This window comes from Mytilus californianus, unplaced genomic scaffold (assembly GCF_021869535.1).
Source record: "Mytilus californianus isolate M0D057914Y unplaced genomic scaffold, xbMytCali1.0.p SCAF_7, whole genome shotgun sequence".
Lineage (NCBI taxonomy): Eukaryota > Metazoa > Mollusca > Bivalvia > Mytilida > Mytilidae > Mytilus > Mytilus californianus.
In genome coordinates, this window is record NW_026262723.1 from 70,366,829 (window position 1) to 70,388,574 (window position 21,746).

The 21,746-nt window shown below is 32.0% G+C and overlaps 1 long non-coding RNA gene across 1 annotated transcript; it reads left to right on the plus strand.

Annotated features, from left to right (window-relative positions):
- Window positions 1–3,401: 3,401 nt before the first annotated feature.
- Window positions 3,402–6,806, plus strand: LOC127710143 (uncharacterized). The gene is made up of 3 exons (XR_007986008.1): window positions 3,402–4,499; window positions 5,235–5,303; window positions 6,069–6,806. It is a non-coding gene; the product is annotated as an uncharacterized LOC127710143 (long non-coding RNA).
- Window positions 6,807–21,746: the final 14,940 nt, after the last annotated feature.

Genomic DNA, 21,746 nt, shown 5'->3' on the forward strand with positions numbered 1-21,746 from the left:
AATATCAAACTCCCTGAAATAATAGTTACTTCAGTTAATCTTTTAACCCAATTTATTTTGATAGCCTCAATGTATGCATCCAATATCTGTCCTTTTCAATCCCCCTTCAAACTTTTCTTAACACTGTGCGTTTAACTTTATCACTACCACAAACCAAAAATAATTAAATAAGAATTTTTAAAATTGGTTTATAGTCTCTTTGCTTAGATTCATCAATGAAGCAACATATGTTATATTTGGAATAACTAGTGTTTTGATTATAGTTATCTTTCCAATCATACTCAATTTTCTTTTCTTCCAATCGTTTAGTATTTTTTCTGTTTAGCTTTATTAAGTGTTTCACATTCTCGGTTGTTAAGGCCGAAATAAATGCCACGACTTTTCACTTTATCTTTCCAATTGATACTTTCAAATTTATCTTTGCAATGTCTAAGTTTACCTAGCCATATACCTTCTGTTTTGTTTCTATTGCTTTTAAGTCCAGAGAAAGATCCAAAAGTTTCAATTAAATTTAGTGCATGTCTTATTTCATCTTCTGATCTTAAAAAGAGAGTTGTATCATCTGCTAGTTGTGAGATTTTTAGGCTATGAGTTTTTTATCAATTTTTTTTTGTGTCCCATCCTTTATTCTACAAGCCAGTATTTCGACTCATAAAACAAACAATAAAGCGCTTAAAGGACATCCTTGTCTAATTCCACGTTGAATCCTAAAGGTTTCAGAGATCCACCCGTTATTTAACATGCATTCTTTTATATCATGATGTAGTTTTGACCCACTTTTGAAATGACTCATTAAATCCAGTTTTTGTAATGATTCCAGCATTAAGTCCCATTCTAGTGAGTCGAACGCTTTAAAAAAGTCTATGAATAGTATAGCTCCATCCATATTGAAGTTTTAGCATAATCTATAATATCTTGAATTTGACGTACGTTGAATCCTATATAGCGATTATTTACATAACCATTTTGATCTCTGTGTATGATTAGGGGTCAAAAAAATTTAAGTCTTTGTGCTAAAGTATATGTAATAAGTTTAACATCTGTATTCAACAAAGTGATTGGATGGTAATTATCTAGGGGCAAAGGGTAATTTTTTTTGGAAGATCAATGATATAATCCCAATCTTTTGCGTGTCAGATAGAATTTCTTTATCATAACATACGTTAGACACATTCAATACAATATGCCTTAATTTTGTCGATAGAACTCGACAGTTAAACCATCTTTGTCTCGAGTTTTGTTTAATTTCATATTATAAATAGAAGATGTTAACTCCTCTATGGTTAATTTACTATCCACTTGTTTGCTTTCACAAAGAGTTAAAGAGTGGTCAATGTGGGTATTATCCATATATGTCTTTAACATTTCAGTTTCAGGACATGTGCTTTTGTACAGAGATTTATAATACTTTTTACTTATATCTAAAATTTCACTTTGATCTACAGTTACCTCACCCTTTTTTGTCGTTTATTTGTTACTATATTTTTTAGCTTGTCTATTCTTTTCTAAGGATAAAAAGTACTTAGTATTTTTTTCACCCTCTTCGACTCATTTTATTCTTGATCTAACCTGGGCCACTTTTGCTTTTAAAGAATATATATCCTCTAGTTTTTTTTTAATTTTGTTATTTGATTAAAAAGATTATTTTTTTTTCCATCAGATACATTGTTTAATCTTCCATTTAAAGTTGTCAGTTTGTTTTCCATAACTAAAATGTTGTTTTTCCTTTTCCTTTCTTTAGTTTTAGATTCACAGTATTGGATAGTAGACTCTCTTATGTCAGTTTTGAGCAGATCCCACTGATTTAGGACATACTCAAAATTTTTTTTTTAATAAAGTTTTGCTCATACTTTTCAATTAACTTATTTATTAGTTATATGTACTAGGTATCAGTTAATATACTATTATTCATTTTATATAAAATAACCTTTTCCACGATTGTTTGCATAAATATCTAGTTTAATCGAAATAGCTAGGTGATCTGTGGATGAAATTTGTGCTGGCCTGATGTCAGCAGATACAGTATTCATGAGTACTTGTGTGCTTATTATAAAAAAAAATCTATTCTACTAGCCTCATTTGTGGAATTTTTCCTTTTCCATGTGTAGTGTTTTTTATCTTGATTTAATTGTCTTTAAATGTCTACCAGTTTATGTGTCTTAATTAATTGTTTCAAACTGTTTACTGTCTTTTTAAACTTTTTATATACTTTATTATTTTTTGTGTCTAAAGTTGCGAGTAATTTATTCATATCTCCCCCTACTATAAAAGCAACACACAGTGTGCTCTTCAACTAATCTACTTACTTTTTTATAAGATTGGCTTCTTGGATGAACGTCATTTGGTGCATACAAGCTTAATAAAGTTTCTTATCTTGAATTTCGATATTGATTATGATAATTCTCCCTTCATTATCACAAAATTCATTAATTAATTTAAAATCAAGTGAAGAAACATACTCTACTCGAGTTTGTTGTGCCTAGGCTATGAAGATGTTTGCCCTGGAATTCATTATTAATTTGCTATATCATATCATTCCACAAGTCAGTTTCTTGTGCCATTAAAATGTCACACTTCTGTTGTTGAAACCAAGAGATTAATCTTAAGCGTTTTTCTTTTCTCGCTAGACCTTGTTTTCATTATAATATTAAAGTATTTTAATTGTTATTCTGTTGAACGATCTATTTAAATCTATCAAAGTGTGAAAACCTATAGATTGCAAAAAACAATTATTTCCCCATAGGCGACAATAATAGTCTTTTTCGAGATACAGACTTTAGAAAGTTGATTTTTTTAACGAAACCTTGCTACAATTAAAGAAAATTATTCGGACAGTATTATTTGGTCCACAAAATATAGGTTCCCGTGGCTTTTCTTAACGTAATTTGTACTTATCTCCCTTGCCTATCAATTTTGCACTTAAAACACGTGTCTCATCCTAGCGTAGAAAAGACATCTAAGATCCGTTAGGGCAAAGGAAAATATATTATTTTGCCTTTGGTATAATGCAGAGTGCAAAAAGTCTCTAATTATAATTAAAAAAAAATACGGGTGCACATATCGACCAATCAGGATTAGCCATTCTCTTATTTCGGAATACTATGTTATCTTCATATGATGGCTTCGCCAATAATATTTAATGCAGATTGTAACCTATACTGTCTATCGTGACCCAGATAAACAAAGCTATTTTTAGACCTATAAATAGGATTTGTAAAGTTAATTTCTATTTTAGCCTCATTATTGACTTTCCGAAAACCTCTTGTATTTTGTAAACATAATATACATGCTTTGATAACCATCTCTTGGTATTAAAATTGTCATATGCTATAATTGTAATATCTCGGAAAATTCTTATGTATTTACAACTTTTCTTTTTTTTTTTTCAGATATGACATAAATTTGTTATTAGCAAAATGACTTTACTCGAAATGCGAATTTATTGAACTATGTGTGCAACGGAAGTGTGTGGGATGTAAAATTTCAAGAACTGAATAATGTTTTTGGCTGTTTCTCTGATGTTTAACATATGTATGTGGAAATGTATTAGGGATTCAGCATATATATTTAGATTGGTGATTTCAACTGATGTTTTCCGTTTTTTATAAGCTTGTCTGTTTACATCCTGAAGAAAAGGATATCTGGAGATTGACATTTACTGATATTGCGCCCTTACATTTAATGAGGACTGTCTGTTTTTGCTGGATTTCGTGAATCGCTTTTGACAAAAGAATAAAATACAGAAATGAAAGAAAAACTTCTAGATGACTATGGGAAGTAATTGTGATTTTTTTAACGTGGTTATCTTACTGGTCGTTAGTTCAGTGCTCAAATCAATGAAAAAAATATTATTTGTTTGAGATGCACGTGGAACAATATTTTTTATCCAAGCGGTTTTACAAACTTTAAATTCATAATCTATACATTTTTCATTAGCAAATTTTTTATATATGCAATATTTGAGTCAATATCCCTAATGGTCCTCAAAATGAGGAACTCAAAAGTTGTGTGTAAACAAAAAATCTCTGTGTAGTGATATGTGACACGTTTCTATGATAAATAAGTGACTGAGCTTAACCATTTGTGTTGATTTAGAAAGAAGGGGAACATAGAATAAATGTGTAAAAACTATGGAGCTATTAAATGTGTTCAAAGTATTAAATTTTCAAAGAACTTATTGTGTTAAAAAAGGGATTTTTACCACGAGGAGCCGCATCACGAAAGGATTTTCGGGGTTTGCTAATTTACGGAAAAAGTAATCTCACTTCGTACCCCGAAAATTTAACCACATATGTGAAAATGTCTAAGCTTCGAAACGAGCCATCATACATATCCAAGTTAACAATATGGACTGAGCAACTGAACAAAAGATTACCATTACCGCCTATGGAGAAACATTTGAGAACATTGACCCAATTTACAACGAGATATTCAGCAGCTCTCAGACAGATTTATGAATAATTGCACCTTGTACACCAGAGAAAATTGTGAAAATGAAGGTGAGTTGTCTTTTATATATACATAGTTATCACAGCTGGTTCTAGATAAACATTATCTATAAAGATCGGCCACTATTTCGCTTTTGAAATGCATTACTGGCACGCGGCTGAAGGCTTCTTTTAGGCACAATCAAATCTCTGTTTTCCCGAGAGATCCGAAAGGCACTTGTTATGACTGGAAAAAGGCATGAACGAACTTACAATATTATTAAATTGTAATTAAACATGACACAATAAAGTTATGTTTTGTAATTATCATTCTAGTCTACAGGAACTACTGATAATATAGGAAAATAACACACTTCATACGAGTAAAATTAGATACATCAGTCATTATTACATTTCGTACATGTGCGTGAAACCAATAATTTGACCCCTGGTCATTATAGATTATATGCGAATAAACAGACAAACATGTCATAAGAAAATCATGAACTATTCTATTTTAATGCACACAAGCAAATCACAAGATATTGTCTTTTTCTCAGTGAAAAAGGGGGAGGGTCAAACTTTTTGAAAACATAGTGCTGCACCTATTCAACTATTATAATTAAGATACTACTCATTGCTCCTCATATAAAAGGTTTAAATGAAGGTTAATAAGCCACAAGGAAGAAGCATCTCTCTTTTTTTGTGATAAAACTTTTAAGAATTAGATTTTTTCTCTCTCAATAATACTTATGTATTTATATCAAATGATAACACAGCCTGAGTAATTTTTTTGTCTTATTTCAGTGTCAGACATATCATTACTATTTAACCTGAGACGGCAAACTAGAGGTTTTAAAAAGTTCTGAATAACTGGTAAGCATTTTTTTTTATTAGGCAAGCTATAAATTGTTTATTTATGGTATTTATGCAATTGAAATTACAGTCAGTATGTTGAAAATATGCTGATATGAAAACTGTTGCTATGGTCTTGATATTATATAAAAATGCTTACTTACTGATCTTTTCGACTCGACATTTCGAGTTAAACCTTGAGGCAACTGTTCTTCATGTAGCACTGCAAACTGTAATTAGCATTATTTTGATACGTCGTTATTTAATGATGTCATAATGCGTGTGATGTCACAATGTTTCCTTTAAAACCTCATGTGCATTTCTCACTGATAAAGGGTTTTCACTGAAATACATCTAAAAAACCTTTTTTTTTAAATAGAATTATGTGAATGGACAAGTTTTGAAAATTTGTACTTCATTGCACTCTAATTATATGATAAAAATGACATTCACGGTAGTTTAGAGTGGATTCTATAGTTGAAAATACCAGATTTCCACTGGTAAAAATATTTAAGTATTTTGATGTCTTTTTTTATGAAATCTACATTTTTGCATAATTTCACAGTCAAAATGCACTTTTAGGCACCAGAAAATTTTATTGAATGCTTTAACAAGGTCTGTGTATTGTAATTTAAGGTTATCATCAGATGTTTTGTCCATATTATGACTAGTGAAGGTATATTGGAAAAAAAATAATTATACGTACACGTTGTATTTAAAATAAATAAATATAGCGATAAAAGGGTCATTGCCTTATAGTGCTGAAACAACTTAATTTTTTTTCAGAAATGGACAATAATACACAGATTTATTCAGAAAGTCATACCGATGAAGATCACACAAGAATATTTGGAAAAATTAGAACTATGGATTTCAATATGGGTCAATATCCCTAATGCGCCTCAAAATTAGGAACTCAAAAGTTGTGTGTAAACAAAAATCTCTGTGTAGTGATATTTGATACGTTTCTATAATAAATAAGTGACTGAGCTTAACCATTTGTGTTGATTTAGAAAGAAGGGGAACATAGAATAAATGTGTAAAAACAATGGAGCTATTAAATGTGTTCAAAGTATTAAATTTTAAAAGAACTTATTGTGTTAAAAAGGGATTTTTTACCACGAGGAGCCGCATCACGAAAGGATTTTCGGGGTTTGCTAATTTACGGAAAAATTAATCTCACTTCGTACCCCGAAAATTTAACCACATATGTGAAAATGTCTAAGCTTCGAAACGAGCCATCATACATATCCCCAAGTTAACGATATGGACTGAGCAACTGAAGAAAACGCAACCATTACCGCCTATCAAAGAAACATTTGAGAACATTGACCCATTTACTACATTTTTAAATAAACAAATATGTAGATAATTCTCTTTTGAATGTATGCTATCTACAATATAGACATCACATTCGCAAATTATGATTTTGTTCACCTGATAAACACAGTCTATGTTTATGATACAAAGTAAACAAAGATATATATACAATATATACAATATTAAAAATATGAAGATTTATAATTGGTAGTAATTTCCTTGAGCTTAAGATTTTGTTTATTTCACAGGCCTATCAGTAGGAGTACTTGCAGTTTATTACGTGTTGTTTGCTCTTTATTGGTTTTATGCGAGGGAGTTCTAAAGGCTTCTGCTAAGAAACGTTCCATGCTCGGCTGATCATTATATATATTGTTTGTCTTTTTTATGTTTTGCCCGTTTAGCTCTTTTGACATGTCTTTTTGCTTTTTACTCACTTTGATTTGATTGATCATCATGATTGTTCACGACATGTTTGTCTACATCATTACGTGACTGCTTATTGAACGTGAAGCTAAGTGTTTATGTTTGATTTTCTGCATCAGATGCTTGGTTTGCTTATAGCTTTTCATTTTGACTGCTTTCCGGATGGGAAGAAATGTCTGACTCCGACTCAGATTCTGATTGGCTATCTTCACTAGAAGAATCAGAGTCTGCGTTGCAGTATTTTTCCGTATGACCAGATTTCCCACAAGTCTGACATACCCTATCGTTCGGACAAGTAGTGCAATAGCTTGCTTTATGACTACTGCCGCCAAATGCTCTACACACGCAGTCGTTTGGACACTGAAATTATTTATGCCCATCTTGTAGACATTTATTGCATTAGATGTTTGTACTATTATCTACTTTACCCCGATGGAGAACTACAGCTATATAATTACCAATAGTTTAAGTTCTTGGCAAAGGATCGAGTATTTGGTCACATATCACAATGCGGTCACCAGTCTGACAATTTGACAAACGTTCGTCAACTCTTAACCTTTCACGGAATAACGTATGTACAACACAATTACACTCCTCAAGAGCTCTCTGAATTTTACCGACGTCCGCTGAGCAGGGTATATTTTTCACTCTTGCTCGAACATTAGAAGCAACCATGTGATTTCTTGCATATGTTTGTATTAGCTTTTACGAATAACAATACCATTTGTTAGTGTTTTATTTCGGTCTTCATGATTGTCAAAATATGATCTCCATAAACCTCTTACTTTTTGTAAGCCTTTTAAATGGCTTGGGTTCACAAGATTACCATCAGCTTTGTATAGCTCGACATTAGGTATTGGTCTTGTGAGGGCTTACTAGTCCCAAATAAATCTTGTTCCAAGATGAAGATTGAGATTGGTCTCCGAAGAAGCTATTTCAGCATAAGACTTAGACGAACTTTTTGGATCTGTCTTTGAATCCGCCATATTGAAAATCAAAACAACTTCAAAAGTTTCAATCTCTCAATAATTTACATCAATGTATAGTCAATCACCACTAAAACTTTATCTACGAAAGGCATATTGTCTATTCAGATCACAATACTCAAAAACGTTTGGAAACACTTCATTAAATACCAAAATCTAATTTTTTTTCGGAGAGCCCTGCCTACCGTAGTTATGGCATTGGCGCATTCAACGAACAATTCCTGTTTGTTCATAAGAAACGAACCAAGATTACCATCAGCTTTGTATAGCTCGACATTAGGTATTGGTCTTGTGAGGGCTTACTAGTCCCAAATAAATCTTGTTCCAAGATGAAGATTGAGATTGGTCTCCGAAGAAGCTATTTCAGCATAAGACTTAGACGAACTTTTTGGATCTGTCTTTGAATCCGCCATATTGAAAATCAAAACAACTTCAAAAGTTTCAATCTCTCAATAATTTACATCAATGTATAGTCAATCACCACTAAAACTTTATCTACGAAAGGCATATTGTCTATTCAGATCACAATACTCAAAAACGTTTGGAAACACTTCATTAAATACCAAAATCTAATTTTTTTTCGGAGAGCCCTGCCTACCGTAGTTATGGCATGGGCGCATTCAACGAACAATTCCTGTTTGTTCATAAGAAACGAACCAATGCCCCCCTCCCCCCCCCCCCCCCCCCAAAAATGAATTTAATTAGATTGAAATATAACGCACTCTCATAACAAATGAGTGGTATGTGTGTTATCTTGAATTCAGGAATACGGTTCTGCAACCAAACATGGGTTTTCATCAAATAAAGTGGTTAGTAGAGAGATTCCAGTTTCACATTCATCAAACTATAATGTATTATTCTAACTAATTTAGTCTAAACGCTGAGTCAGTCAGTAATTTGAATTTTTGCTTTCCAGTAAATAAATTTATTCAATAATTAATCATATCTAGATATTGAATTATGCAATCAAACAAGTATATTAGCGGGAACGTTAGTATGCCAATGAATGATAGTGTACCCGACCTGTTTAAATGTATTTATGTTTCGGAGGGATACACACTTTTTTAAGCGGTCCTCAATCATTCAGGAGAAAAAGGTGAAAAAAATAATATCAATTTAGAATTTAGAAAAAAAAATACCACACTGAAATTTAAAAATACTGTTCCTGTATGTTCATTAGAAACGAACCAATGCTGAGTCAGTCAGTAGAACGTTGGACCAAGTAATTTGAATTCTAGCTTTCCAGTAAATAAATTTATTCAATAAATAATTACATCTAGATATTTTAAATCACTTTTAAGTCCGAAAAAAGTTATTACTTGCACATTCATTACTACTTTTGAAGCGAGTGAAATTGTATTTTAATGTTTAAAGAACATGCGGTATGATGAATAATTTTATTATCGATTGTCGGTAAAGTATGTCAGAATATTTAATGTTAATCAATACATCTGTAGTAGTTTTTTCGAGTTACTTCTTTTCGGGCGTTGAGAAACCTCGTACTTTTAAACGTCCCTTGTAAAAACAACGTGTTAAGTAGGCGTAACAGTAACTTTTATATATATAAATGTAAATCAATTAGTTATTCAAGACATTTACATCAAAACTATTTGAATTGATAATTCTTTTGTTATAAAAAAATGACAGTGAATTTCAAGCCAGAAAAAATCTCTTTATTGAAAAACTATTAATTAGAGGATATAAACTGAAATTGGTAGAACACATTCTATCAAAAATCAAATTCCAAGACAGACAAGATAAATTAAAGAAAAAGAACAAATTTGAAAATAGATATAATATATCATTCATTACAAATTATCATCCTCAAGCAGAAAAACTTCAAAAAGTATTCAGGAAATACTGGCATCTGATTAAACACAGATTCTACAATAGGTGCCAAATTCCATAAAAACCTATCAATAGGATTCAAAAGAAACAGAAACATTGGTGAATTAGTGAGATATAATTCGCATCTAGATGGGTGGATATTGGATCAATTTCTATGAAATTATGTCTAGGCCAGAGACATGATTCGCACCTAATTGGGTGGATATCGGATCAATTTCTATGAAAAAATTTTCAATAGTAACTTTTATATATATAAATGTAAATCAATCAATTACTCAAGACATTTACATCAAAACTATTTGAATTGATAATTCTTTTGTTATAAAAAGATGCAAAAGTAATCACATCAACCCGCTTTACTCATAATATCAGCTAAAGAAACATTGTACAGTTTAGCTTTAGACGTAGCTGCAGATCTCACTAAATGAGCAATAAATTGTCGAGTGTCTATACCCGATGTTTGCAAAACTACTTTAATCCAACGGGAAATAGTGCTGCATATCACTGCTTTGTGCGGCTTAAAGTTACTAATAAGTTACTGATTTGTGTTAACACTCAAAAGTTCAGTACGTTTTATATATTCTTTTAAAAAAGTATATACACACAACCTCCTGTCTGGAGGCAAAGCTTTCTGTTTGATATCTGGATTCTTATATCCTGGTCTAGACTGTTTTAATAAAACATCTAAATGAAAAACAGATTCATCCCTCAATTTGTCCATACAGTCAACACTTAAAAACTTCAGTGTTTGTACACGAGTAGCATTTGTTAATGCTATCAACATAACGAGCTTCAAAGTCACTTCTTGTAAAGTTAACATATATACAGGTGAAAGTTTTCTCAAGTAATTCAAAACTAATGATACATCCCATACACAAATGTTCTTAGTTTTTGTTGGTCTAAGATTATAAACTCCTTTCATAAATCTGACTACTAGAGGATGTGCTCCTACAAGGACATTATCTATAACTAAACCAAGTGCAGAAAGAGCAGATCTTGCTGTATTTATGGAACTGTAGCCAAGACCATTTTCAAATAAAATATTCAACAAATCTAGCACTATATTTATAGAAATTTGAACTTTACTAATTTTCCTTTCACGACAGTAAGAAAACCAAATTTTTGACAAATACTTTGTACTGTTTTTTAGTGCTTTTTTCTCCAAGAGCATAATATGATGCTCGCAGTTTTTGTTGAAATTCTTCTGTCAATAAACTGTTTCCTGATACAGAAAATATCATTAAATTCATTGTTGTGTTTAATGGATGGACAGTGTCCTTGTAAGAAAGAGTCAGTAGATTTTTCCTTGCCAAAATCAGTATGGGTGTATCGATCAACATCTGCATCACCAGAGTAAACCATGCTTGATTTGGCCATAACGGCGCTACTAAAATCACTGTTGTCTTGTCTTTCAAGATCTTCTGTACACATCTGCCGAATGAACTGAAAGGAGGAAATAAATAACATTTAAAATCACTCCAGTCTTTGGAAAAAGCATCTATAAAACTAGCATCAGGATTAGATTTCCATGAACAAAACCTCTTTAATTGTGTGTTGAGGCGAGATGCAAATAAATCAATTTGGGATTCACTCCACAGTTCACATATATCACAAAAAAATCTCTTTGTTTAACTGCCATTTGACTTGATCATTGAACTTTCTAGATTCAGCATCTGCAATAGTATAACTTCATTTCCAGCAATGTGGCTAGCAGTGAGCCAAACGTTTTGTTTCTTAGACCAAAACCACATAGATTTTGCAACATAGTTACAACATATTGACTTAATTCCACTCATTTTATTGACATAGCTTACTGCTGTAGTATTGTCAGTTAATATTTTCACATGTGTAAAACATTTAAATTGAAATTCAAATGATTGCAAACCATACAAAATTGCAAGTAATTCTAAATAATTTATATGATATTTTTGTTCATCAGGGGTCAATCTACCACCTGTTTTGTTGTCATTAAGTACTGCTCCCCAGCCAGAAAGTGAAGCATCAGTTTGTAAAATAATTTGTGGATTATCCCTGTCCAAAACTCTGGACGGTGTATAAATATTACTTGACTACCAATGTATTTCTTTTTTCAGTTTATCAGTTATTTCCAGTTTGACATCAAAATTGCCCTTTGCCATCTTTAAGGCATGTATTTTTTTTCTATTTCAATATCTCTGTAATACAGTTGACCATAATCAACAGCAGAAAAACTTGAGATTAGCAAGCCTATAAACTAGCAACTTCTCTTATTTTAGAATTTTGTCTTGAAAGCAATTTCTGACTTTCTTCATGTATCAGTTCTTTTTTGTCTTGTGGTAAACATGTTAAAGTGACAATCATTTTTCAGAGTCTATCGAAAACCCTAAAAATTGTATTTTCTTTGTAGGTACAAGAATCGATTTTTTCTCATGTACAATGAATCCCAAATCAGAAACCAATTTTACAGTATCTTGATATTTAGACTAAACTCTCCAATTGTATCTCCTATCAATAAAGAATCATCTATATAACCTATGTTGATATGACCAGATCTCTGGAGTGTAGCATATGCAACTTTCATAAGTTTTGTAAATAAACGTGGTGCACTTGCCAACCCATTTGGTAAACAAGTGTACTGATAAATAGAGCCTTTCCAAATAAATCTCAAATATTTTTGATATTGCTCATCAATTGGCACTGAATAATACTCATGGCGAAGATCGACACTAGCCATGTAACAGTTTTGTTTTATCAAATTTAATGCCATTTCAAAAGTGTCCATTTTAAAATGGTGATACTCTACATGTTCTTTTAACGTTTTTAAATTTAGTATCATCCGATATTCACCATTCTTTTTAGGTGTCACAAATGTTTGTGAAATATATTCTTCTTCAATAGATTTTACCTTTTTCAATTACTTTGATATTCAATAAATTTTGAATTTCTGCATCTATAATTCTAGTATCATTATTATTTGCTACTATATTTCTAATAGTTGCTTGATTTTGAATTGCGTTGTCAGTTTATTTTCGATTTATGAGTTTAAATGTCCCTCTGGTATCTTTCGCCCCTCTCATATATAGATATAAGAAGATGCGGTATGAATGCCAATGAGACAACTCTCCATCCAAGTCAAAATTTATAAAAGTAAACCATTATAGGTCTTCAACACAGAGCCTTAGCTCACACCGAACAGTAAGCTATAAAGGGCCCCAAACATTACTAGTGTAAAACCATTCAAACGGGAAAACCAACGGTCTAATCTTTATAAAAAACGAGAAACGAGAAACACTTATGAACCACATCAACAAACGACAACTACTGAACATCAGATTCCTGACTTAGGACAGGTGCAAACAAATGCAGCGGGTTTAAACGTTTTAATGGTACCAAACCTTCACTCTTTTTCTGAAACAATAGTGTAACATCACAACATAGAAAGACACACTATAAAATATCAACTGAAATAGCTTAACTCAATCAAAGGACATATTAACACCATTGAACATACACTAAACAAATAAATTTGACCTATGATACAATGTAAATACAAAATAAATAAACTAAGGGAAGAATAATAAAAGGAACATGTTATATCGGTATGAAATGTTAAACAATTAAAGAAAAACAATATGCTCGAACAAAAATATCAGCCATTTGCAATAACTTTAAACACAGGTAAATGAAAATAATTTTGTTGTTAGGTATACGTGTACAGTTCCAATAGAGAAAGGAAATATTTTTACAAAATAAATAATTTTGATGTTAATAGTACGAAGTGAAAATTTATAGTAATACCAAACACTTATCAAAGCTGGTGTATAGACCAGATATAACCCTGAATAACATTAAATAACAAAAAAAGCAATACAATTAGTATCAACAGGTCAAATAAACAAGAAAGTACGATTTGAAAGTACTCGCAGTCACTGATAGCTAGTTAAAAGCCATAACAATTAAAAATAAAAAATCATGCACCAGAGACTAAAATCAACTAAAACACATCCCAGGGATTTAGTATTTTAACGTCATGGACAGTCAAAGAAGACATGACTTGTGCAATGCCAAAAATAAATGTATCGACAGACAGTAGGATAGTTAGGAGTTTAACCTCTTTATAGATCAAAACGAACGTGGGTGTGTCTTTATACATCCCGTTTGAAAAGAATACAAATTTAGTTGTGTTTTAATTTGCTGATGACAAAATCGATATTAGTGCCAATGTAAACTATATTCAAAGATCTAATTACAACATTGGTAAGATAACCTTTACTAATAAGTTTGTTTAAAGGTTCGATGAGTTTACACGGATCACATAGTGATTTCCGCGCTTTAAGTACAATATTACCGTAAAATTTAGGATGTGAAATACCGTTTTTAATCAGTTTTCTACAAGTACAGCCAAATTTACTAATAAAATCTTTGTATCTTTGAAAGAGCTTAGCAAACGTTTTACGTAATTTTTGGTAACGAAATCCCTGACTTAATAATTTACCAGTGTTGCATTGATTACGTTCGTTATTATACTCACAACATCATGTCCGCTTAACCATCAATAAACACAATGAGACATTTATGATCAATATCTTAAATATTACTTTCTGAAGAAATTTCTTCCCATTTATTTATAAATTTTTTTAATCTACCTGCTACAAACTTAATACTCATAACATCAAATTGTAGTATCTGTATTTGTTGTGAGTCCACCTGGAGAGTTTTGATTCTCCATTCTTATCTGAGCCTGCACGAGATGCTCTTCCACGGCCAGTGCCTCTACCAGAGATCATGAAATACCAAGGTCTACGACCTCCTCTAAAGCCACTGTTGAAGCCACCCCTTCCTCGGATTTTATTTGATATTCTACTGCACTTGCCAATATCATCAACAGTTTTGACCACATCACCACCAAACATGTTTTTATCATGAGAGACACTAGCAATCAGCAAATGTCCATATTCACCAATTATATCATATTTCATAAGAGTTCTTCTCATTAGGCATACCAATCTGTTTGCATGCCCCATAAGAGCGAGTGAATCCATACAATCGTCTAACATATTATTATGCTCAGTACACTCCTCTTTCTCCGACAGTATATCTATTGTATTTATCACTTAAGCCATAACAGTAGCTGTCTAAACAACTACAGACTGAATAGTTTTCATTTTATTATCAACTGTTTTTGTCTCAGGGCTTACAATATCCAAAATAACCTGGTCAGTTTGAACATTAACGAGACCGTCACAATTCTGGGGTCTCTGTAGTTTCTCATCCTTCGTGAGATCTGAAAATCTATCTTGGGAAATCCCATTTCTAAAAAAATATCAGTTATATTATTAGTCAACTGTTCATTTATTGGTGGGGCACACTTTTCATCAGACCTGAATTTCTTGCTCATGCTAGCAAATCTCGTCTCTTCACAAAAGTCAGATTTTTGTTTTTTTACTAGGGAGTTCATCCCTTTTTTTCATTGTCTGCTTGGACATCGTCACAAGCGTCATCATAACAATCAGACTGATTTTCATCAAAATCATATTCTTCATTACATTTATAAAGAGCGTCTATCCTCTTATTCATAGTATCAACCCTGTGGTTGGTTTTAGTCTGTTCCTACCAAATCTGCTTTAGAATATTAAGCATTTCATTATTATTAGCGTCACCACTGACACAAGACGTACTCGAGGAAGGGTGCTTACCCTGAGCAGCAGGCTTGGACGAAGCTTTGGAAATTTTCGACCTAGTCTTAGACTCTTTGGGTTTATCAAAGAGTAATGCGTCTTCATCATCTAGTCGTAGAAAGTCATCATCTATACTAGTTGCCTTCTATCAGGCGTACCCGGACTTTTTGTCACCACGAATCTGAATCATGGCGTCCGCCATTGTTTACCTTATAGAAATCTCAAACCCAAACGAGAATGAAATTAATTACTATAAAAATTATAAACTAGATTCAATCACATTATATCTTCAATAAGTGTATAATTGACTTCCTCGGAGTCATAAAAAAAATAACAAATCAATTTACGAGGTTCCAATACGAGGTTACTAACGCCCGTCAGTCACCAACGAAAGTTGACAGTACACTGAGGTTGCGGTTGCGCAGTGCTTTTCATCTCATTGCAGATGTGATTTGACGTAATAGAAATCAAATTGGGAGCTATTAAAATAAAAATGTAAACCACAGCAGGTAATTCTGTGGACTTTCTAATTAAGATTTGATAAGAATGCGTGTTGTTGATATAAAGTAAAAGTTTTTCAACAAATACCAGATCAATCATTTTCGACAAGTGATACATGCAATATAATTGTTATGTTGAGAACATGATACACTAGAAAAATCTTTGTGAAATCATTCATACTGGAAAGGTGTAAATAGTATCAACAATATCAGATAAACATTCTGCATAATAGATAGATATAATGTTACTAAATATAGATCGGATAATGCTGAAAAGGTACGAACAAGGGAAAAAGGGAAATAGAATATGGTATGTCTTGATTTTCAAAGTCTTACATTAAAGCTATTGGTATCAACGTTTACAAACAGCTGAAAACCAGTATATCTATATTTCTTGATAGGGAAAATGTTCGATTCTAACTAACATTGTTTATTTGTAATAACAATAAATTTAAGAATCAACCAAAACTAATGTATTCTCATACAAACCCTTTAAAGGTGCCTTCTGTATGATGCCATAGCTATAACTATTGTCATCACTAATGTACTAAAGTTTAGTTTTGTATCATCCCAGTTATATGACAAACAAAGATTGAAACCGTAAAGTATACATTTCAAGGTCTAATTTGGCCAAATTAAGCCACTATTACATTCTACTAGATAAACAGTATAATTAAGGAGCAACTGTACTTGGGGCTTATTTGGCCCTATGAATTCACAGAAAATTAACCAAAAAACTTGTTAGATTTATTTTTGTAAGCTTTAAAAGAAAGGGTACATATAGTTTGTTAACTTTGACGATGTCATTAAAGTAACGTCATATACGCTATTTTTCAAGACTTAGGTTAATTTTAGAAACATTTTGGCTATTTTAAAATGTACAAAGAGCACACACGTCGCCGAACCTGGTTTATTTTTTATAATACATGTAGATAAAGATAAATTGAGAAACTGTGGAAATGAATATTTGGTTGACGGTTGGCATCTTTTATTTTCTATATTCGCAAATCAAAAAATCAAAACTTTGTGCGCTTTACTGTCATGTTGTTGCTGTAATTCCCAAAAATCAAAATTTGCAATGTTTATTAATTATATATAAAGTTAATAGATAAAGTATTTGATTTTTCAGAGACAATGGAACATTTTATATGCATGAATATTGTAAATTCAGAAATTATCCGTGTATTTATCATTTTGATTATCAATGCGATATTATTATTGCGATTTCAGGAAATACTGCATAAAAACAGTGCTTTCGAAATTTTAAATGTGAGATGTTTGTTTTTGCAAACATATTCCGACGCAATTTTCGAAACAATAAAAACATCACAATTTTACAGTAGTAGAAATAGTTGTATATGTATACATTTAAACTTTTGAAATGTTTGCATCTGATTGTTTCTGATGAAGAATGTTAGAATGTAGAAATATAGAATGTTAGTTAAATTGAACATTTGATCCTGTCTTCCGTTCTTTCAACTTTCACCCGGTCTTGCAACCTGTAGAGTTCATGATATTCCCTGAATTTTTGTTTGTTATCTTGATTTTTATCTTACTATCTTCATTAATGATTAATGATATTTGAGAGAAACTAGTATTGCCTAAATGTCTTAGATTACCACTTAATCAACACACTATCATTTTGTGGTTAGAATTCCAAGAAGATAAGAACATTTACATTAAACGGAACAAAATATTACTGCAGAAGATGCGCATGTCGATAATTAATGTTTCTTTGAAGCTCGAGGCAAAAAAAGTTGAAAATTCAAAACCTTGTAGCTGATATGACCGAACGTTACTTACATCTGCATGATAGCCGAACCAAGGTTTTCCATTTAAGAGTTTAGCATGAAGGGTATAAACTCCTAAATTCGATAGGATTTCTTAAATTTTGTAACGTCAAATTTCAACAAAACAATATCTGTATTTCATGGTAACACCGTGATACAATATATCTTGATGGCATATATGTTCTGTCGATATATGCAAGTTAAAGCATCATATATTGACAGTTTCTACATTACAATTACCAATAATATTGCCCAACTAATGAGGAGCTTATTTTGCATGTTGGAATAACGGAGTGATGTTTAACATTATATTTCCTATCATGATTTCCTTGATAGAGTGTTGTTTTCACAAGGAAGCTATTAAACTAAGAGTTCCAAGTGGTGAAGTTGAAATCATCCCTTCGTAAGTTTTAGGGTCGCAATCACGAGTTGGTTGACCGTTATGGAATATCCGTTTCACTTATAATAGCAAATATGTTCCTAATGTCGTAAGTACAATCCCGTACCCCTTTTCCCGAATGCGATCTACCGAATTTGACTTATTACCGGGTTTGTACTAACATGAGCAACACGACGGGTGCCACATGTGGAGCAGGATCTGCTTACCCGTCCGGATCACCTGAGATCACCCCCAGTTGTTGGTGGGGTTCGTGTTGCTCAGTCTTTAGTTTTCTATGTTGCGTTTTGTGTACTATTGTTTGTTTGTTTGTCTTTTTCTTTTTTAGCCATGGCGTTGTCAGTTTAATTTAGACTTATGACTGTTCAGTGGTTGTTGTTTGTTTGTGTGGTTCATAAGTGTTTCTCGAGCGCTCGTTTCCTGTTTTTTATATCGATTAGATCGTTGGGTTTCCTGTTTGAATTGTTTTACACTAGTCATTTTTGGGCCCTATTTGGCTTGCTGCTATTCATATTATGAGTTTGAATGTCTCTCTGGTATCTTTCGCCTCTCTTTTACTGAAGACATTTGGCGAAGGTCTTTCATTTAAAGTTGTTTTTTAAAATTCAACAATGGAGTCGTATTTTGACATTTGGTATTTACCGCGGATATCTCTGTAGTTCATCATTAAGTTTTCATATTAAATATGTTCATTCATGACTATGAAAGACGTTACTGAAAATGCCTACATAGTCTGCACAAAATTATGCAGAAAATTATAATCAGGCTGGAATGTTACCAAATATGATATCAAATAACATTAACGGTACCAATGTTTCTACACCAGATGCGCATTTCGACAATAAATGTCTCTTTAGTAATGCCCAAGGCAAAACGTTTCGAATAAGTTTCCCTCATAGAATACTACCAATAAACGGGTTGATTCCTAATAGGCATGATTTTCCATATTATAAAAAATGTAAACAACAAATAGACAAATAACATTCTACAAATTACGACATAGAAAAATAAAGACTGAACAACACAAACCCCATTAAAAACCGGCGGTGATTTTAGGTGCTCATGTAAGCAGATTATGCTCTACATGTCGCAACCGTAGTTGCTCATGTAAAAACCAATTCGATGCTTAAAATTTTTTGGAATGTGGTTATGTTAACACATTCATCGTCATCTTTGAAATAAATAGTCCATAACAGTCATTCAACTCGTCATGAAGTCCGTAAATCTCTGATGCATAACTTCAACTTTATCACTTGTAACTCTTTGCTTAAATGTTACGAAAAAATTAGAAAAACAAAAATACCGAACTCCAAGGGAAATTCAAAACAGAAAGTCTTTAATAAAATGGCAAAATTAAAAGCTCAAACACATCTAACGGATGGAAAACAACTGTCATATTCCTGACTTGGTACAGGCATTTCCTTATGTAGAAAATGGTGGATTATACCTGGTTTTATAGCTTACTAAACCTCTCACTTGTATGACAGTCGCATTGAATTCCATTATATTGACAACAATGTGTGAGCAAAACAAACAGACATAATAGGTAAAAACATTAAAAATTGGGTCAACATTGTAATTTAATCTTAATCACTATAAAAAAAAACAAATAATTAATTCAACAAAGACACACAAAATGGCATATAGACAAAGTACAAAAGCAAAAATGGAAGACAAGAATTCATAATTGACCATAGCACAATAACAAAATGGCGGGATGTATAAGTACCGAGCCACGTCATGAGTATAATCAAAAATGGACTAAACAGTAAGGGTTAAAAATATACAAGGACAAAAAAGGGGAAACTTTAACACGTTATTAAGATCATAAACAACGTCACTACCTAGAATCTATACTTCATGACCATCATTCATTATTTGTGAAGTTGATATGGAATATTTATTAACAAGGTCTTGGTATTTCCAATGAACTTTTTAAGAAAAAGGACGAGACGTTCTTTGACATTACCTTGGCTCATCAACTTTCTACTCAGACACTAGTGACGTTTTATAAAGTCTGAGTAGCAGCTGCAAGCTCTTGAATAACGACTGAGTTGGGAAATGTATATCCCATATGCAGGTGAAGTTGGTTTATTACTGCTAAGGTGGGGAAAATTTATAATTTCAAAATTAAATCGTCTCGCTTGTCATAGATTCTGGTATTGAGATTACCGCTTATGTCAAATTCGAGGTATAAGTTTAAAAATGAGGCGGAGGGAGCCGTGTCTTTTGTTTCTTAGTTTCTAGTCCTGGAGGATATATTAATGGAACCCAATCAGAAAAGTTTGGATTGTTAATGGAAAGAGCATCATCAATTTATCTGAATGTGAAAATAAATGATGGGGCTTCTTTGATTTTCTTGTTTTTGACAAGTGTTTGAAGGAACGCACTCTAAAATATATCGCGATGGAGGTTTTCGCTTAAATCGGTGTTACAAAGGAACCATGTTCCAGAGTAAACAAGTAAACAAGTGTATAATGTTGACATGGATTGGAGGAGGTAAGGGAATATTACCGGAGGTCAACGTTATTGTGGATTTAAGATGAAAGGATTAAGACAAAAATACAGTTTAGGAGAGGAAATTCTACATATAAACTAGTGTAAATACTAGAAAGTAATACTCGCATGCATAGTTATAGCAAAGCGGGAGAACACGATTGAAGGTCTCTGATCATTTTTTTCTTAATCATGGTTTAGTTGTTGATTATACAATATTTTCGTCTATTTATGGCGGAAATGTTTGTCCTTGAATTACAAAGAAATGACAACAAGGATCCCGTCCTCCTTTCCTCCTTTGACCTACCGATTGAGTCTTATTTGTACTTATATGAGCAAAACGACGTGTGAAGCAGGTTGTGTTTACTCTTCCAGAGCACATGAAATGGGGTTCTTGTTGTTCAGTCTTTAGTTTTCTATGTTGTGGTTTGTACACTGTTGTGTGTCTTTTATTCGTTTGTTGCTTTTTTGCCATTGCGGTGTCAGTTTGCTTTTGTTTTATGAGTTAAGATGTCCTTTCGGGACTTTTTGCTTCGGTTTCATGTGCTTTCAAAAATTGTCGTAGTCAACTCAAAATAAATACTTACAAATAGCTCATAAGTTTCAAAAATACATAAAAACGATGATAGTAATTACGAAAAATACAACAGACCACAACAGAACGCAATATATATATACTAAAGGTGTGAGTTCAAATCCCGTTGAGGGAAAAACGTTTGTCAGTATAAAAATTTAATTCTAATACTGCATGGTTTAATTTCAGACTTGTATATATTTATATATATATATTAAATATTAAGACTTGTTTTATTACTGTTTAAATTATGTCTACAAAAATTAAGACATTCGATATTTCTTACATGTTCTAAAAATATATGGTTTTGTATATGATTGTATTATAAAGTGTCTGCATAAATATATTAGACTAAAATAAGTTTTAAGCTATAAAAAGAAAGCATTATATTATCAAAACTTATAATTAATAAACACACAAAAATATAAAGTATTAAAATTGATTTTATTGAAGAATAGTGGATACATTGATTT